A 20701-nucleotide genomic window follows, 5' to 3' on the forward strand; every position below is an offset into this window, starting at 1 on the left:
CGGAAAAGTGATGGTGTAAATACCTAGTGCAGAAAGCAGGCGCACATCAATCTGCGCTCGGAAAAGCGCGCGCAAGCATGTAGCAAGCCGCGCCAATCCAATCCAGAAGCCAAAAAAGAAAGGGGAAGTAATGTGTGACACTAAGTTCAGTGTTACCCTCCATTTGCGTGTTCACAGACATGATGTTCCCGTTTTGGTCTCATTAGCGGCTGTCGCGGGATTGTGGTGTGCTCCTTGCCTAGCATGAAGTTTACGATGCTAACACACAGCATGTTCAGGTTTTTCCGTGCTATATGTCATTTGCATGACGTCCGAATTGAAAACGAGGCATATGTCTGTGTTCTTTGTCTTTGTGTGTTGTAAATTACTTTCTATTGTGGAAGTTCTGGCAGTCTTATTGCGCAAGGAGTACGAACGTAAACATATAAACATATTTATGTGTGTGAAATTTTGAATTACTCATAATACCCAGATGTTGACTGATAAGTGGGCTACACAGCCTGTGTGAATCAGCTACCTTTTGTTGCGACGCTCTTCCGTGTGGTAGACTGATGCATGGTGGGCGTTTATTTCTGTACTGTTGTCAAAACCATTTGTTTATTCACTCAATACAAATTTACTACTTCTTCGCCGCTGTATATTTTATTTACGCGGTGGAGCATACTAAAAGTGGGAGGGGGCCGCTATCACCCAGCATACTATGTCCACTTAGGCGGCCTGAGAGGCGGCGGGTGCGCGAGTGTATAATTAAAGAACTCATTATGTACAGTGACAGTGTCCCCTTTCCACTTTTAGTATGCTTCACTGGAGTACATTGGTGTATTGCGAGAAAGGTAATCTTAAAAAGCCCAGTTATGCAATGTTTTTGTAGCTTGCTACTCTGCAATACAGGGGTGGTAATAAGCATCGTGCAGTGAAGCACGATGCCTATGCTGAAGGATGGAAAGGGCACATAGATTTACACTGTGCTCATTATTTTCAATTGTGATATAATTTGCAAGTGCGTCTGTGCTCGTGCTAAGCTTCATTGACAATTATTCCATATTCATATTGCAGGGAAGCCTACTAAAGCACATTTGTCATTACGGAATGTGTTACTCACCTTCAATGCAAGAGAACAATGTGGATTCATGCCCATGCTTTTGGCTGGACTGCACATGCTCTTTGAGAATTGATTCGTTGTTCATAAGTGCGCTGGTACTTCACTCTATACTGGAGGGTTGGAGTTGATATGGAAGCACAATTTTTTTATATGGAAGCAGGATATTCATTAAGGGGACAAGATGTTGCCAAGATAGTTGCATACAGCTTTTTCTTTCTTCCAGGCACCTTTCCTACTAGAAGCTTCCATTGCAGTGTTTTGAGCCTCTTTGAGCCAGCACATAGTGTATATAAAAATCGGACACTGATTGGGAACATCACCTAATGCTCTCTGCAGCAAGCTGTGCACAGGAGAAGTTCATGCCTATTAATAGTAAAAAAATGTAGCACGACCAGATAAAATAAAAGGGGGTGGGCTGCAGCAATACTAAGTGTACAGTGGTGCTTTGTCCTTTCCCTTGAGTTTTCTGGTTTTGTGCTTTTTATTATGGATCCTCCACAGAAACCATCTGACTGCCGAACTTGAGCTTGTTGGTTTCAGGTCTCATTGTTGTTATTAACAGAACAAGGGCTTGGAGGCATCCAGTCACCTTGCTTGTCTCATGGTGTCGCTTCATGAGCACCATAAGCCTCCAGACCAACGAGGAAGGGAGGTTTGTTGCAATCGCTTCTGAACAGTACTGCCACCAAACCAACAATGACAACTTTTGGACAGTAGAATGCTTGCACCCAGCAAATCTAAGAAGGAAGCATTCAGGATGTGCAAAGTGGGCCTTTTGAAGTTGGCAGCATTGCTGAAGGGGCTTTGCCGGTCTGCCCTCTTTATGGACACACAAAGATGATTTCCTTTTGGGAGTGATTGTTTCAGAAGTAGTTACTTGGCAACAGTGCAGAGTGTTTAGTAGCAGAGAAGCTTGTCTTTGCCCACTGTCGCCTCTGTGAAGTGCCTACTTTTTGGACGCAATGTGCTCTCCACGCATGCATGCATTTTTAGCTTGTAAAGACGTCTATTACCCCTTGCCTCGAGCTGGTCCTTGCTGGTGTCACCCAAGAAGGCATTGGGGAATATGTCGATGCACACTTACAAAGCACTGTTGATACCAGTGAAACCAGATTAATGGAGCTGCTGTTCTTAATTTTTTTTTGTCCACTCCATCCTTGTTAGTTACAATGAGCAGTTCTTTGTCCGAACAGAAGGCATATGTAGTTGGTCGTGCATAGCCTTACGCACGAAGACTTGTTGGCGTGTTACGACAGAGACCTGCCTGAGAACCTTAGCACAGTCTGTATGTAAAAATCTTCTGATGTGGTGATGACTTCCTTCTCCTTATCACACTTTGCCTGATCAAGCCAGCAACTGGGTCAACCAGATGTTCAACAGGCTTCCCACTAGTTTTCCCAGAGTCTGCTTTACCAGAGTGCTGCTTATAGATAAGTTTTCTTGACCTTGCGGTGCACTTCAACCATTGCCACACCTATAGCATGCAATCAAAAAAGTGCTATACATCATGTTGCTCAAAACTCATGACATGTGCTACAAGGCCTTGAGGAACACCCTCATTTATTTATGCCCTCATCATACTGTATGAAGCTTCACAAGATAAGTGCGAAAATTATCTGCTGGTTTTTCAGTGTTCAAATCAAATCAAATCAAAATCTTTATTCAGCATTCTTCCGCGTATGAAAAAAAAGAATGCTGGGACAAGAGCAAAAAAGCTGCTACAAGCAGCTTGACGAGGCCCTTGCCCCTGTTTGACTGGCAGCGCGAAGGTTTTACACTCATTGTAAATACATATTGTTTACATATATGTGTTGCATCTCACAGAAAAAAGCAAGACAAATGTATTCGCGTACAATAGCATCCCACGTACAGGCCAACATGTCTGAAAACATATACAGGAAAAGGAATGTATGACAAATGTATTCGCGTACAATAGCATCCCACGTACAGGCCAACATGTCTGAACATATACAGGAAAACGAACGAAACAAAAACGCATTTCTGGTCCAATTTAGACCATTTTCATTCAGGTCGTACAGACAATAAAAGAATCATACAAAGGTAATACGAAAACAAGTAACCTGCAATATAATAGAAAACGTTTACATGACATTCTTTCCCTTCGCCTTTTCCCTTTCTTTTTCTTTTTTCTTTTCTTTATTAAAGTTGAAGACCGTCGTTTGCCATTAAAAATTCTTTCCATTGTTTTCTAATGATGGTCCTCGGGTCTATATGCCTCTTTTCAAGGCTATTTAGCAGGAATGGTACACGATATTGTAACCTGTTAAAACCATTATTGGTTCGGCAAAATGGCAAATCCCATATTTCTCTTTGCCTTACGCTGTACGGCAGCTGCAAAGATTTTTTGAGGCAGCTCATTCGAAGAAAATGCTCATTTGTGTGTTTTAAGCTGCTTTTGTATTTTAAGAGCAGGTTAAATATGTATGCATGCCTGACAGAAAGGACATTAAGTGACAGAAACAAATCCCGCGTATGGGAATCGTATGGGGCATTTGCGATATGGCGAATAACTTTTTTCTGTATTGCAAGTAATTTGTGAATGTTTGTTCGAGATGTTGTCCCCCAAACAAGGTTACAGTAGTTTATATGCCGGAGGAATAAGGCATTATATAGAAGAAGCTTGAGTTTCGGTGGAATCACCTGTCGCAATCTGCAAATCATTCCACATGCCCTCGCCAACTTTTTAGCTACAAGGTCAACATGAGCGTCCCAAGTTAAATTTTCGTTAAAAACGACTCTAGTGTTTTAACCTGTTTCGCCAGCTCGATTTTGGAATTGTCAAAATAGATATCCAAGCAACGATTTATTTGCTTTTGCACCGGCGCAAATAAAATACATTTGGTTTTCGCTGCGTTTATTTTCAAGGAATTTACTGTGCTCCATAGAAACAATCTATCAAGGGTAGTATTTGCTAAGCTTGCGAGTTCCTTAATATCTTTGGACTGAAAGAAAATGCTGGTATCATCTGCATAGATAACAAAATATGCTTGATCACTAGTGCTTATTAAGTCATTAACATAAAAATTGAATAAGGTCGGTCCCAGTATACTGCCCTGCGGAACCCCAGCCTTCACAGGAAGCAAAGATGAATATTCGCCTGAAATAGCGATGCACTGTTTTCTTTGTTCGAGATATGATTTTAGTAATTCTAAAGGTATTCCACGAAACCCATAATGTGCTAATTTGCATAATAAAGTGGTATGATCAATCCTGTCGAACGCCTTCGAAAAATCTACACATATGCCAAGGGTTAACTTCCTTTCTTCAAATCCATTAAGTATGTACTCTTTTTGCGACAATAGAGCCAGTTCGGTTGACACCTGCTTTCGAAAACCGTATTGCTGAGACGTTATAATCGAAAACCTATTACAAAACGTGGTCACTCTATTACAAATAACTTTTTCCAAACCTTTCGAAATAACAGGTAATATTGCCACTGGTCGGTAATTGGATAAATCGTTTCTGTCTACAGGCTTATACAACACCGAAACCTTTGCGAGCTTCATTTTGTCTGGAAAAACACCGGTAGACAAACAAGTATTAAACAGATGCGTGAAAACTGGTACTAGGAGATCGAGTACAAACTTAATAGGTCCTATTTGAAGTCCATCTATATCACGCGCTTTACTATTTTTTAATGATGAAAATACTAAGAATATTTCCTCCGGAGATGCCGGCTCAAAAAAAGCACTGTTTGTAATCTGCATGTCCAGGAAGCTCATGGCTGTGTCATCATGGACGCTATCAACCAGATTTATGAAATATTCATTGAACTTGTTCGCCAAATTTTGGCCTTTAAATGCTTCATTATTATTATTTCAAGTCCTTCATTTTGGCGGCTTCCCCTTTGTAATAGTTTGTTCATTTCGCGCCAGATTTCATTACCACGAGCGCCCGGTTTCCCCAAGAGGTTTTCAAAATAGCTGTTTTTAGCATTCCGTAAAAACTTTGTCACAAGGTTTCTGTGTCTTTTATAAACAAGAAAGTCTGCACGATTTTTTGTTTGCAGAAATACAGAATACAACGCATATTTTTTTCTTATCATATTGAGACATTCATCTGTGAGCCAGGGCTTACGTATCTTCCTGGATTTCTTTACAATTTTGAATCTAAAGCAGGTTCTGTAGGCTTCAGTAAGGATAGAAATGAGAATGTTGTAGGCTTTGTTAGCGTCCACACATTCAAAGACAGGGTTCCAAATTATTTTTTGGATTTTTTTCCTAAAGTTGTTTAATGTTCTCGGATTTATCTCTTGAACAATGAATGACTCAGAATGATTCACACTTTTTTTCATAATTTCACCGTGTTTACAAAACATATAAATAGGTAAGTGGTCACTCACGGCTGCTGAGACAACACCCGATTGTATCCTGTCTTCAATGCTGTTAGTTACGAATAAATCCAGAAGACTTTCAGAAGAGTGGCTGATGCGTGTTGGCTCATTTATAACGTTTTTGCAACCAAATGAATCCAACATTACCTGCAATTCTCGTGACTGATTTGTATTTTGCAATAGGTTAATGTTACAGTCACCCCCAATTGTAATGTGAAGCCTATTTAATGACACAAAACTGAGCACGCTCTCTAGAAAAGAAAGAAATGCGTCCAGTTTACCATTCGGTGGGCGGTACAGCACAACAAATACAGATTTCTGATACTGTAAGGGTAAGGCTTCATAATCTGGCGTTTCTGCCGTGAATTCGGCGAGTATGCTGCATGGCATGTGCTCGGATACAAGTTGCAATACACCCCCACCACGGCGATGTGATCGATTTAGAAAAAAAGTTCGAAAACCAGGCAGGCAAAGTACTTCCCCTTCAGATTCGTACCACGTTTCTGTGAACATGATGACGTCAAATTTGAAACTGAACTCAGCAAGAAACATCATTAGTTCGTCATGTTTGTGCCTAGCTGATTGCGTATTGCAATGCAAGAATGAGATATAGGCACCGCCACATGGGCAGACAACGTCACGTGGCATAACCATCAGAACAAAAAGTACGGGAATGAACGCGCGAATAGATAGGAAAGAACTACATCATCTTTTCCAAGTCGGCTTCACATGTTACACGTAGCATACGGGAACTTTCCGTCTTACGAGACCACAACAATGTTCTGGTTCGACTCATCTGTTCCATCCGTCCCACTGTTCCGCACAGGAACACGATGGCAAACCTCAATGTCCTGCTCATTTATAGGCTCGCCCAGCGCTTCACCTACTTTTCCAAGCACGTTCACGAGGTTCTCGTTATTTGCAACTGGAATTCCCTTCACTTCGATGTTTTTGTTTCTTGAGTACTGATCCTGAGCTGTTATCCTGAGGGAATTATCACGGACCTGAGCCTTCAATTTGTCCACCTCCTGAGCCAAAAGATCATTGGACACCTTTAAAGCTGCATTCTCCACCTTGACGCTAGCACATTTTGCTTTCATCTCTTCATACTGTTTGTTTATGAATTCCAAGGATTGTTTTAGTTCCCTTAAATCCTTCCGGAATTCGCGTTTTAGGTCTGCTATCTCGGTTCCCATTGGGACAGGTTACGATTCAAACACAGGCGTACGAAAATTTGACAGTCGGGCAGCAAAAATTTGACTGTAAGGCAGCAGAGGCAGCAGAGGCAGTACGTACAAAAATTAGCAGAAGAAATGAGAGTTCAGACCTGTAAAATGCAAGTTAATTGACGAAAATCACACTCTGCACCGTGCGCTGCCCCGCTGCCAAGTGGTTCCAGCGATGATCGTGGCGTCCTTTTAAGCCAGGCAAAGCGAGTGTGTCACGTGTCCACAAACACCAGTCAATTCACCGGCGCATGAGGACGACGCCGCTGTATCTTGATGCAGCTGTACCGCAGGCACTTGGTCAGTAGCCGAGCGTTTCGCCTGTAAAATGCAAGTTGACGAAAATCACACTCTGCTCCGTGCGCTGCCCCGCTGCCAAGTCCCTATCAAGTATCCCTATCCAGCTTCCTGAAAGCTATCCTGAGTGTTTCAAACGACAGAGTGCTGCCGGACAAGAAGAGCATAAAGCAAGGGTCGCTATAACCACATGTCACACAAAATGAAGGCCACTGATTGTACTGGCGGTTTGCATCATATCCAACTAGCTTGGTTCTTTCTTTACAAGTGAGTAAACTTGGCTTGCCCTGAAGACATGGCCTGTGACAAACTATGTGCCAGATGCTGTGTCCCCTGCATGTCTACGAGATCCTGACATCCGGCAGCAGCTTCTACACTGGGTAAACAGGCTACTATAAAAACGACTGCCTTTACTAACATGCTAATAACATGAAGACGGGCAGAAATTTGGCTATTCATTGGGCCCAACTTCAGGTGCAAGCCACTCTTCCACCAGATGTTTGTTGTTTACAGGTACTGGAGCTACACAAATGCAGATAAAAACAATGTTTTAAAGTAGTAGAGGAACTATATTCTGCATAAGCAGTGCTACCTGCAGCGCTGGTACATTATAGCCACAATTCATGGCTGCGTGGTGCAGCCATGCAAAGGCACTATTCTTGAATTATTAAGTTCTATTTATTATATTTCTGGTGGCCATATATTGCAAGTACACATCCACATTGTGTACAATATGCTTAAATGATGTCAACTATGATAGTTATTCCTAATCTGAAATGCAATGAAAGAGCAAATATAGGCAACAAATTGTAATTCAAAAAGACAAAGACAACCAGTGCACAGGATAAGCAACAGACTTCCTTTAATTGAAAAAAAAAAAAAGTCGCGTGTCGCAACACCAGCAGCGGGTAGCAATCTTTCAGGCTTGGGTGACAGAGACAAAGCAGCAAAATGCTACAATCGCACTCAAATGTAAAACGGCCATGGACACAAGAACCGACATCATATTGTGCAGAATGAAAGGGCAAGACTCCATCCAAGAACACTATGGTACCACATACTTGACATGGTGTAAAAAAATGTTAACTCGCCCTACCCATAAAAAAAAGATACAGGAAATGCACCTTAAAGTGCAATGTGCAGTCTAAAAAGAAACAACCCCAAAAAGGTTTTGCAAAATCTCAATTATTAAAGTTGTCAAACCGTATTCTCACTTAATGAAGCTGCACAGCTGAAAAGGAAGGAAAGAAAGTTCAATAGCAGGGCTGCAGAAAATGTCACCAAATCAATATACTTTGCTTACCAAGGATACCTCTGGTTTAGTTGTGGTCTGACTTTGCACAATAATTGTGTAGAAGCTTTTCTTGTTTAGAATGGTTTAGCAAATAGGGAAAAAATGACCATAAGAGCACCAGGCATATGCATAGTCTACGCGCAAAAAGCCACTGCTTTCCTTTATTTTTTTTCTCTACCACTATTCACGAGCATTTAAGTGCCTCAGTAGCACTGCTAACATCCTACTGCAATACACAAAATTGGGCAATTTGTGGCATAAATAAAATTACAGTTTCACTTATAATGCGAAACAATGATGCAGTAGCTGGTGAAATATGCGCAGGAAGCTTGCTTCATGCAGTGTTTGTTGAAGTGAACATTTGCCAATGCAAGTCAGTAATCTCCAAAAAAGCAGTAAAATAAGCACAAGTTGTATTTATTTGTGGGAGTTGTGCCTCCCAGTGTTGAAGTGGAAAGACTCGACTTTTCTTTCTCCTCTTTCATATTCGGACTTGGCCACTGGTCTCCACCAAAACAACCCTTTAGCTTCTTACTGCTGAATTCGTTTTGGTTTTCTCAAGTCTATATTTGGGCTGCCCATTGCTAGGTCTCGCGCTGTGCTTGAGGAAAACAAGACACCAACAGCCCCAACCAGCAAATCTGAGAAGCCAAGCACTAGAAGATTAATGAAGGAGATGCACCCAATCACTGTCATTACATGTAAGAAGAAAATTTAACATAGGACTGCCTTCACAAGTGGGAAGGTGACCTTCAAGGCATGGACACCAGCTCTATATACAGTATGCAGACATTGAGCAGGTGTTAGTCAATCATGGCACCTCTTGGCTAGATCGCACTCTCCAGGATCAGTATTCACCATGACTGTACCTTCAGCACAGTGGCTGAAATGTAGAACTGTGGACTGCCAATCTTTTGATTGTATGTTTTAATACTTGCAGCACAATGAGAACCTTATTTGCAACATTCTAGCAAGAAATTTGGGAATTGCAGTGACAACACCAGTAGACATCAGAACCAGGGGAGTTAGCCCATAGCAGCTATTACTGTAAAAAAGAAGACTAGCATAAGCACAAGAATTCAGGTGGGCAGACTACATGCCTTTGTTCTGGTAGCGGTCCACTACTTTGGTACTACAGTTAATGATCTCGAACGAGTTCAAGGAGCAAGGATTTAGCCCAGAAAAATTTTACACTGAACAGCTGTATCTAGTTATATCGGTTTGCCTATGCAGCTTTATATAACCCTGTCCACACGTACCTAAAGCACGAGTGGCATTGTGAAGAAAAAAAAGCGAGCTTTTAATATTGCTTTCGAGAAAATTCATCTGTTTCGGCCTAACAGTATATATACGTACTGCACATACCTGCATTCGGTATACCCTATCACCAACTGTAAGTCACCTTCTTACCTCATCAGTGAATCACTCCTGCAACCAAGTGTGCTGGTCCGGGTTTTACCTGCATTTCCTCCTGTGCAGTTGGTAAAAGTCTTTGGCAGTTTACTGTAACTTCATACTTCAAGCATTTGGTTGCATAAGAGGCTTTGGCAACACTGACAACCCTAATGCCTGGATCGTTAGGGATTTTTTAGAAGGCCGTGGCACCGAGGGACGCCGTGGCGTGTTCGTTTTCGGCGTGATCGTTCAAAAGTTGTTTCTTTATTCTATGATCGTTCTCCGGCCCACGCGGACCGCGCGTTGTTCAACGTTGCTTATGTGATTGTGCTTGCGTTGCTTGTGTGTTGGTTGTAGGTTCTGTGTCACTTGGTGGAAAGCCGCGAGTAGTGGTGGTGCGGCTTTCGCCTCGGTGAGCTCTGGCAGTACAGAATCTGCGTTGTGCGACCCGTGCTTCCTTGACAACTGAAATGTCGAAGTGGCCTAGCGCCTCGGCAGCGAAGTTCTGCGAACCGTGATGTGGCGTCGCCGTGTCCGACTTTGCTTAACGGACATCGAGGGATGTGCTGCTCACTAAAAGTCATGTAAATGCGACTGCGTCGACCGCCCACTGTTCAGCGCTGAATGTGTGCTGTGCTTGAAACAAGTGGTGCAGCCGTGCAGCGGGGGTGGTGTAGGAGCAGAGTGGGTCTCCATTGGCACGTTCACAGATATGTGCTCCCGTTTTGGTCTCATTAGCGGCTGTCGCGGGATTGTGGTGTGCTCCTTGCCTAGTATGAATTTTACGATGCTAACACACGGCATGTTCACGTTTTTCCGTGCTATATGTCATTTGCATGACGACCGAGTTGAAAAGGAGGCATATGTCTGTGTTGTTGGCGTTTGTGTGTCGCAAATTACTTCCTATTGTGGAGGTTCTGGCAGTCTTATTACGCAATGAGTACGAACGTAAACATATAAACATATTTCTGTGTCTGAAATTTTGAAATACCCATAATACCCTTTACGACTGATAAGTGGGCTACACAGCCTGTGTGAATCAGCTGCCTTTTGTTGCGACGCTCTTCCATGTAGTAGACTGATGCATGGTGCATGTTTATTTCTGTACTGTTGTAAAAACCATTTGTTTATTCACCCAATACAAATGTACTGCTTCTTCGCCGCAGTGCGTTTTAGTTACGCGGTGAACGATGCTAAAAGTGGGAGGGGCCGTTATCACCCAGCATAGTATGCCCACTCAGGCGACCTGAGAGGTGGCGGTTGCGCGAGTGTATAATTAAAGGATTCTTTTTTTTATGTCCAGTGACAGTGGCCCCTTTCCACTTTTAGTATGCTTCACCGCAGTACATTGCTTAGGCTTCACCGCAGAACTTAGGTGTATTGCGAAGAAGGTAATTTAAAAAGTTCAATTATGCAACGTTTCTTTCGTAGCTTGCTACACCGCAATACGTGGGTGGAAATAAGCATCGTGCAGTAAAGCATACCAAAAGTGGAAAGGGCACATAGGTTTACACTGTGCTCATTATATTCAATTGTGATATAATTTGTAAGTGCATCTGTGCTTGTAGTAAGCTTCATTGACAATTCTTTGTACATTACAAATTCATATTGCAGGGAAGCTTAATAAAGCACATTCGCCATTTTGTAATGCATTATTCACCTTCAATGCAGGAGCACAATGCGGATTCATGCTTATGTTTCTTTCTGGACTGCACATGCTCCTTGAGAATTGATTCGTCGTTCATAAGTGCACAGGTACTGTACTCTAAACTGGAGGGCTGAAGTTGATACGGAAGCACAATCTTTATTAATGGGACAAGATGTTGCCAAGATGGTTGCAGCACAGCTTTTTTTCCTTCCAGGCACCTTTTCTACTAGAAGCTTGCATTGCAGTGTTTCGAGCCTCTTTGAGCCAGCATAGCGTATATAAACATCGGACCCCGATTGGGAACATCACCGATGCTCTCTGCTGTAAGCTGTGCTCAGGAAAAGGTTATGCCTATCTATAGAAAAAAAAATGTAGCATGACCAGACAAAATAAAAGGGGGTGCGCTGCAGCAATACTAAGTGTTAAATGGTGCCTTATCCTTTCCCTTGAGTTTTCTGTTTTGAGCTTTTTATTATGGTTCCTCCACAGTAACCACACGAGTGCTGAACTTGAGCTTGTTGATTTCAGATCTCATGGTTGTTACTAACAGAACAGTGTGATAAACGAACAAGGGCTTGGAGGCATCCAGTCACCTTGCTTGTCTCATGGTGTTGCTTCATGAGCACCGTGAGCCTCCAGACTAACTAGGAAGGGAGGTGTGTTGCAATCGCTTATGAACACTACTGCCACCAAACCAACAATGACAACTTTTGGACAGTAGAATGCTTGCACCCAGCAAAGTCTAAGAAGGAAGCATTCAGGATGTGCGAACTGGGCCTTTTGAAGCGGGCATCATTGCTGAAGGGGCTCTGCCTATCTGCCCTCTTTATCGATACACAAAGATGATTTCCTCTTTGAGAGGGATCGTTTCAGATGTCGCTACGTGGCAACAATGCTGGGTGTATAGTAGCAGAGAAGCTTGTCTTTACCCACTGTCAATAATATGTTCCTTCTCGAGTGCCCCTGTGGAAGTGCCTACTTTTTGGACACGAAGTGCTCTCCATGCATGCATGCATTTTTAGCTTGTAATGACGTCGATTACCCCTTGCCTCAAGCTGGTCCTTGTTGATGTCACCCAAGAAGGCATTGGGGAGTATGGCGATGCAGACTTACATAACACTGTTGATACCAGTGAAACCAGATCAATGCAGCTGCTGTTTTCTTTTTTTTTGTCCACTCCATCTTCGTCACTTACAATGAGCAGTTCTTTGTCCAAACAGAAGGCACATGTAGTTGGTCATGCATAGTCTGCGCACTAAGACTTGTTGGCGTGTTATAAGAGACCTACTGAGAACCACAGTGTCTATATGCAAAAACCTTCTGATGTGTTGATGACTTCCTTCTCTTTATCACACTTTGCCTGATGAAGCCAGCAACTGGATCAATTAGATGTTCAACAGGCTTCCCACTAGTTTTCCCAGAGTCTCCTTTACCAGGGTGCTGCTCATAGATATCTGTTTTCTTCACCTTGCGCTGCACTTCAACCATGGCCACACCTGCTAAACCTATAGCATGCGATCAAAAAAGTGCTATACATCATGTTGCTCCAAACTCGGGACATGTGCTACAAGGCCTTGAGGAACACCCTCATTTATTTATGCCCTCATCACACTGTACGAAGCTTCGCATGATAAGTGCGACAATTAACATCTGCTGGTTTTTCAGTGTTATTCCTGTCCAGCTTGCTGAAAGCTATCCTGAGTGTTTCAAAAGCAAACGACCGCTGCTGGACAAGAAGTGCTTAAAACAATGGTTGCTATAACCACATATGTCACACAAAATGAAGGCCACTGAGTATACAGGCGGTTTACTTCATATCCGAGAAGCTTGGTTCTCCCTTTACTAGTGAATGAACTCAACTTGCCCCGAATACATGGCCTGTGACAAACTATGTGCCAGATGCTGTGTCCCCTGCAAAGCTGAAGATGTGTATGAGATCCTGACACTCTGCAGCGGCTTCTACAATGGGCAAACAGGCTACTATAAAAACGACTGCCTTTACTAATATGCTAATAACATAAAAACAGGCAGAAATTTGGCTATTCATTGGACCCAACAGCAGGTGCAAGCCACTCTTCCACCAGATGTGTGTTGTTCACAGAAACTGGAGCTATACAAATGCAGATAAAAACAATGATGTTTGAAAGTAGTAGAGTTGAACTACATTCTGCACAAACAGTGCTATCAGCAGCGCTGGTACCTTATAGCCACAATTCATGGCTGCACCACCATGCAAAGGCACTATTCTTGAATTATTAACCTCTATTATATTTATGGTGGCCATATATTGCAATTACATATCCACATTGTGTGCAATATGGTTAAATGTCAATTATGATAGCCATTCCTAATCTGAAATGCAACAAAAGAGCAAATATAGGCAACAAATTGCAATTCAAAGACACAAACGACAACCAGTGCACAGGATAAGTGATAGACTTCCTTTTATTGAAGAAGAAACGCGACATGTGTCATGCCACCACCAGTGGGTAGCAATCTTTCAAGCTTGGGTGACAGAGGCAAAACTTAGCAAAATGCCACAATCACGCTGTAAAACGGCCTTGGACACAAAAAACCGACATCATATTGTACAGAATGAAAGGGCAAGACTCCATCTAAGAACAGTCTATGGCACCACATACTTGAAATGGTGTAAAATACGTTGACATGCCCTACTCGTAAAGAAAAAGCAACAAACACAGAAAGCACGCCTTAAAATGCAATGTGAAGAGTCTGAAACCAAGAAAAAACAACCCGAAAAAGGTTTCGCTAAGTCTTTCAACGATTAAAATTGTCAAACTGTATTATCACTTCTTAATGAACCTGCACAGCTGAAAAGGAAGGAAGGAAAGCCCAATAGCAGGGCTGCAGAAAATGTCACCGAATAAATATACTTTGCTTACCAACGATACCCGTGGTTTAGTTGTGGTCTGTGTATAAACTAATTGTGTATAAACTTTTCTTGTTTAGAATGGTTTAGCGGATAGGGAAAAAATGACCATAAGAACACCAGGTGTATGCATAGTCTATGCACAAAAAGCCACTGCTTTCTTACTTTACTTTCTCTGTACTACTATTCACGAGTATTTAAGTGCCTTAATAGCACTGCTAACATCCTACTGCAAAACACAAAATTGGGCAAGTTGTGGCATAAAGAAAATTGCAGTTTCACTCATAATGTGAAACAATGATGCAGTAGCTGGTGAAATATGTGCAGGAAGCTTACTTCATGCAGTGTTTGTTGAAGTGAACACTTGCCAATGCAAGTCGATAATCTCCTTAAAAAAGTAAAATAAGTAAGAGTCGTATTTATTTGTGGGAGTTGTGCCTCAGTGTTGAAGTGGAAATACTTGGCTTTTCTTCCTCCTCTTTCATATCCGGACTTAGCCACTGATCCACACCAAAACAACCCTTTAGCTTCTTACTGCTGAATTCGTTTTGGTTTTCTCAAATCTATATTTGGGCTACCCATTGCTAGGCCTCTCGCTTTGCTTGAGGAAAACAAGACACCAACAGCTCCATCCAGTAAATCTGAGAAGCCAAGCACTAGAAGAAGATTAATGAAGCAGATGTACTCAATCATTGTCATCACATGCAAGAAGAAAACTTAACATAGGACTGCCTTCACAAATGGGAAGGTCATGTGTAAGAACTTGAAGGTGTGGATGCCAGCTCTATATACAGTACGCAGACATTGAGCAGGTGGTAGCCAATCTAGGCACCTGTTGGCTAGATCACGCTCTCCGGTATCAGTATTCACCACAATTGTACCTTCAGCAGAGTGGCTGAAATGTAGAATTGTGGACTGCCACTCTTTTGATCGTATGTTTGAATCCTCACAGCACAATGAGAACATTATTTGCAATAATCTAGCAAGAAATTCGGGAATTCGAGTGACAACACCAGTAGACATCGGAACAACCAGGGGAGTTAGCCCATAGCAGCTATTGCTGTAAAAAAGAAGACTGGCATAAGCACAAGAATTGAGATGGGCATACTACATGCCTTTGTTCTGGTAGTGGTCCACTACTTTGGTGCTACAGTTAATGATCTCCACTGTCACTGGACATAATAAGACTTCTTAAATTATACACTCGCGCACCCGCCGCCTCTGAGGTCGCCTAAGTGGACATACTATGCTGGCTGATAGCGGCCCCCTCCCACTTTTAGTATGCTTCACTGCGTAACTAAGCTGTACTGCGGCGAAGGAGCCGTACATTTGTATTGAGTGAATAAACAAATGGTTTTTACAACAGTACAGAAATAAACGCGCACCATGCATCATTCTACCACACGAAAGAGCGTCGCAACATACGGTAGCTGATTCACACAGGCCGTGTAGCCCACATATCAGTCGTAAAGGGCATTATGGGTAATTCAAAATTTCAGACACACATATGTGTTTACGTTTACGTTCGCACTCCTTGCGTAATAAGACTCCCAGAACTTCCACAATAGAAAGTAATTTACAGCACACAAACGCAAAGAACACTACATATCTCGTTTTCAACTCGGCCGTCATGCAAATGACATACAGCGCGGAAAAACGTGAACATGCTGTGTGTTAGCGTCGTAAACTTCATACTAGGCAAGGAGCTAGCACACCACAATCCCGCGACAGCCACTGATGAGACCAAGACGGGGGCACACGTCTGGGCAGAGTTCTGACTGGTGTGGTTTAAACCTGTTGCCAGCTTTGCGGGTCAATGTTGCCAGACTGAAGCGAAGTTCGCGGTTCGCAGAACTTCGCTGCCGAGGCGCTAGGCCACTTCGATATTGGTGGCTAGATCACTTCGATATTTCAATTGTCACCACCGCCGGGTTCTCAAGAAAGCACAGGTCACACAACGCAGATTCTGTAGTGCCAGAGCTCATCGAGGCCAAAGCCGCATTGCCGCACCGCCACTACTCACGGCTTTCCGCCAAGTAACACAGAACCTACAACCAACACACAAGCAACGCACGCACGATTACATGAGCAATGTTGAACAACGCGCGGTCTAGAGAACGATCACGCCGAGGACGAACACGCCACGGCGTCGCTCGGCGCCAGCATCGCGCCTTCTCAAAAATCCCTAAATGATGCTGTCCCTAGGCACCTAGGATCAGGTCACGTGAGGTATTTTTGTACGACGAATAGACGCACGCCTCTCTACGTAATGATGACGATTTTAGTTTTGATTTTGCCGCTGCCATCTCTCGGTCGCACACCTTAGTTCACAACGCCACAGCTACTCTTATTTCCGTTCCACTGTGGAAGGTACACTTTCGCTTCTCTAATTTTGTATAGGTGCTCTGTGATAACACATGTTGGAACACTCCGTGTGTCTTGAATGTCGCTGTGCTGATACCGATGCCAAGCAGAAGCTGCCGATCGGAAGGCTTGTGAGACAACCGAGGAAGGCGGTTACTACTGGTGAGCTGACAGCCTGTTTTACGTAATCAGTAGCCTAAAGAGTGGCCTGGCTAGAGTAGAGTGTCTGATACTTGTAGGAAACTACTAGACAATGGTTTAGTGGACCGAACGCCGCTCGCCCGCTCCGCGCGTGCAAAAATTGTGCGAGGGCACTGCGAGCGAACTGAAATGCAGCGGAGACGCTCTTCGCGGACCGATCGCGCACGTACGCTCTTATAATGAAGCTTTATTTCAAATACAAATTTATATCGACACTTTTTTGCTACGTATATATATTAGAGGCATGTGTTATACAACATGATGTCTTCGATTTTGCCGTTGTTGTCAAACGCGTCGTCTGCTAGCGAGCGAGCGCTCGTTGCATGGACACTGGCGGACTGGTGGTTTTTCTCGCAAAAAGTCTGCAGTAAAGTTTATGGTTTTACTTGCTTTGGTGCGCCTGCGACTCCTGTCGGCTGGTATCAATTGTAGTTTTGGTGACATGATTCTTAACTGTTTTCTAAATGTAACATGTAATTTTTTGCCACAAAAGCCGCCTCGTATCCAGCTTTTCTGGACACGAGGGTTTAGTTCGCGTGAGTGTCACCACGTGGCATACTTACCTTAAACTTTTCAAACATGTTTTCAAACTTCTCGCGGTGACGCGTGATGACGTCAACAAAACATAAATAAAATAATTAAACGCTATCCCTGCGCATTAAACTTCGCCACAATGCTTGTCACGCCGGCGTTATCAGTGTTCTTGGTAAAGCGTAGCCGCTCGTCGCCTGGAAATGACTTGTGATCCTAAGAGCGTTTGGTCGTGACGAGCCATGATTGATTCTGGGCTTTTGATATGGTTCTTTTGTTTTTTTTTCCTTTGTCTAATTTTATTTTTCACGCTGCGGAGTAAACAAGCTAGGGTAACCTTCAGAAGCACTCCGTGGCAGCCTTTCTTCAGTCGGCACACATTCTTAACGTCCGAACATCGCACAGCGTCTAGACGCCGTCGTGGACGGCTTTTGATTTTGACCTATTAGTTTCGTGAAGGCGCCCCCAGTTATTTCCCTAGCAACTTTGCTATCCGCACTCATGGGCTACCGCAGCAGCTGCAAATCCAGATGCGCTTTAAGCGACACTAAAGTGAAAAATGATTTCTTCTGCATCAGTAAGTTACCGTTCTACAACACCAAAAACACCACTCTTACAAGTTAGCGTTGTGTGTGTCCCTTTGTGTCTTCTCTTGTCCCGTCTTTGAATCGCTCTACCATACTCCCCTTAACGATAAGACGTTTGGTAAGCCAGAAAAAGCGCAAAAACGAAATACAGGTGGCGACGCCTACTTAAGTTCTCTCACCTGGGTGCTGTGACGTCTTGGATTTTGATGGCATCTCCTAGGGCCTACTAATTATATATAGCGGTACAGATTGACTACATTGCGTTCTAAAGGAACCAAATATTAAACATGGCAAGTTTCGGGAACCTTTATTCAGCCAACGCGCCCCGCAGGGGCGTCTGCGTCAGCAGGCGTTTGGTGTGTTGCGACACCACGTACCCGAGCACACGAGGGTTGGACCCTCCCGCGTGTAGCCGTGCGCGGCTTAGCCGTGTCTGGGGAAAAGGGGATCCTGGGGGTTGAGCCGATGCTGGGTGTTTGGACCTTTAAGGCCCCCCGGCGGAGGCAACACACCTCTTCGGCCTCGGCTTCACATAGACGGCACCCCCGGACTGACCCACCCGGGGGAAATCGGCAGTCGCCTTTTCCTGTCCTTCTCTCCATCTTCGTCTTTCTCTCTCACCTTTTTTATCTTTCCTGTCTTCTCTTCACTTCTTATTACTTCCTTATTTCCTGGCGGCAAGGGTTAACCTGGTGTAGTTTATCCAACCTTGGGTCTATTATATTAGGTTATAGCGTCTATGTACAGCTGGCGTCTGCATTTCCTTCGGGTCTTGTAGCGTCCCCTTGTTGGGCTCGATGGTGGGTGGCTGGCATGGCTGCCGAAATCAAATAAACATGTATGGATTTATCATCCTTCCCCCGTCTGTCTGATCGGCCTCTTAACAAAAGAGGACGCACCGAAGAAAAGCTGCTATTTTCTTGTCAACCTAAGCAAACGTTCGCACGATTTCACGTTATTCATAGTGAAAATCCTGAAAAGACAGTTAGAATGATATCGCCGTTCACGGTTGCGAAATGTCTCACTGACTCAATTGGCCCAGGCTACAAAGTCACAAAAATGGCTAGCGGTGATCTCCTGCTTGAGGTCCGTGACAAACAACAGCATGACAAGCTCCCAAATCTGGTCTCCTTCGGTAATGTAAACGTAACAGTGACTCCACATCGATCCATGAATACAAGCAAAGGAGTAATTTCCGACGACGACCTGTTGTATCTCAGCGAGGAAGAACTTCTAGAAGGTTGGAAGGAACAGAACGTCACCACAGTAAAGAGAATCATAATCAAACGGGAAAACAAAGAAATTCCAACTAAACATCTGATCGTTACCTTTGCGTCCAGTGTGCTGCCAGAAACATTAGAAACAGGGTATACTAAAGTTCGAGTCCGACCATACATCCCGAACCCTCGGAGATGCTTCAAGTGCCAGAGGTATGGCCACGGCTCACAAAGTTGCCGGGGTCGACAAACCTGCGCAAAGTGCGGTGTCCAGGATCACCTTTCAGATAATTGTAATGGCGCACTCCACTGTCCCAACTGTGGCGGCGGACATGCAGCTTTCTCTAGGGCTTGCCCTACAAGGCAGAAAGAAAAAGAAATAATTAGCCTCAAAGTAAAAGAGAACATTTCCTTCCAGGAAGCGCGAAAGCGCATTTCCTTTCTTCATACCGCAGGGTATGCTGCTGCGGCGCGTAAGGGGGCAACGCCGCAACAGACTCCGGCTTCGGCCCGGACCACAAAGAATGTGGCCGTGGCAGAGCCACCAGCCCCACAGGCGACAGCAGCCGGCTCTGCTGCGCCATCTCTGAAGGAGGGTCCATCGACCTCTGGGTTGGTGGCCTCCAAGGCCCTGCTTTTCGAGGCAAGGCCTAAGGTGAAAACACCCCGCTTGTGTGAGCGGAAGTCCAGCGGCTCCCAAGAGTCGATGGACACAACCCCGAGCCAGAAGGCGCATCCAGCGCCTCGGGAGCGGCGCGAGTCTCGCGACCGCTCCAAAAAAGACAAAACCCGTACCATAATCACGGGGCCTGAAACGGCTCCGTGAGTCATTTCTCAAACTTGACTCCTCTTGACACACAGCACATAAACACAAACAATATGGATACACAAATATTACACTGGAACGTGAGAGGTCTGATCCACAACCTCGATGATGTCAAAGAACTCTTACACAAATACAATCCAAAGGTGCTGTGTGTTCAGGAGACACATCTTAAATCTACACAAACAAAGTTTCTTAGGCAATACGCTATTTTCCGGAAGGACCGAGATGATGGTGTTGCATCGTCCGGCGGGGTAGCAATAATAGTAGGCAGAGGCGTTGCCTGTCGGCAACTGCAACTCCGAACTCCTCTTGAGGCAGTTGCTATCCAAGCAGTGCTATTCAATAAACTAGTTACTATCGCGTCCGTATACATCCCCCCAAGTTATCAACTCTCTAGCACAATATTTCAAACCTTTATTGATGAGCTGCATCGCCCTTACATAGTCGTCGGTGATCTAAACGCGCATAGCCCACTGTGGGGCGACTCTCGCTGTGATGCGAGAGGACGGCTTGTAGAAAACATTCTATTCTCTTCAAGTTCCTGCTTGCTGAACAAGAAAAAGCCAACATTTTACAGCTCTACACACAAAACATTTTCTTCGATAGATCTAAGCATAGCGTCTAGTACAATTGTGCCATATCTGGAGTGGGATGTCATTAATAACCCTTATGGAAGTGATCACTTCCCCGTCGTTCTAAACCTTAAAAAACAAAGTGAGTGTCATGCACATCTTCCTCGATGGAAAGTTGACTCAGCCGACTGGACAAA

The 20701-nt window shown here is 43.9% G+C and overlaps 1 protein-coding gene across 1 annotated transcript in view; it reads left to right on the top strand.

The window, feature by feature from the left end:
- The first annotated feature begins 16579 nt into the window (after positions 1-16579).
- LOC126538482 (adenylate cyclase CyaB) overlaps positions 16580-20701 on the top strand; it is a 75081-nt gene continuing 70959 nt past the window's right edge. Inside the window, exon 1 of the mRNA XM_050185325.3 lies at positions 16580-16732. The gene's annotated coding sequence lies outside the window, so the exon portion shown is untranslated. The remainder of the gene's footprint in view (positions 16733-20701) is intronic.

Source organism: Dermacentor andersoni, chromosome 4 (assembly GCF_023375885.2).
Source record: "Dermacentor andersoni chromosome 4, qqDerAnde1_hic_scaffold, whole genome shotgun sequence".
Classification (NCBI taxonomy): Eukaryota; Metazoa; Arthropoda; class Arachnida; order Ixodida; family Ixodidae; genus Dermacentor; species Dermacentor andersoni.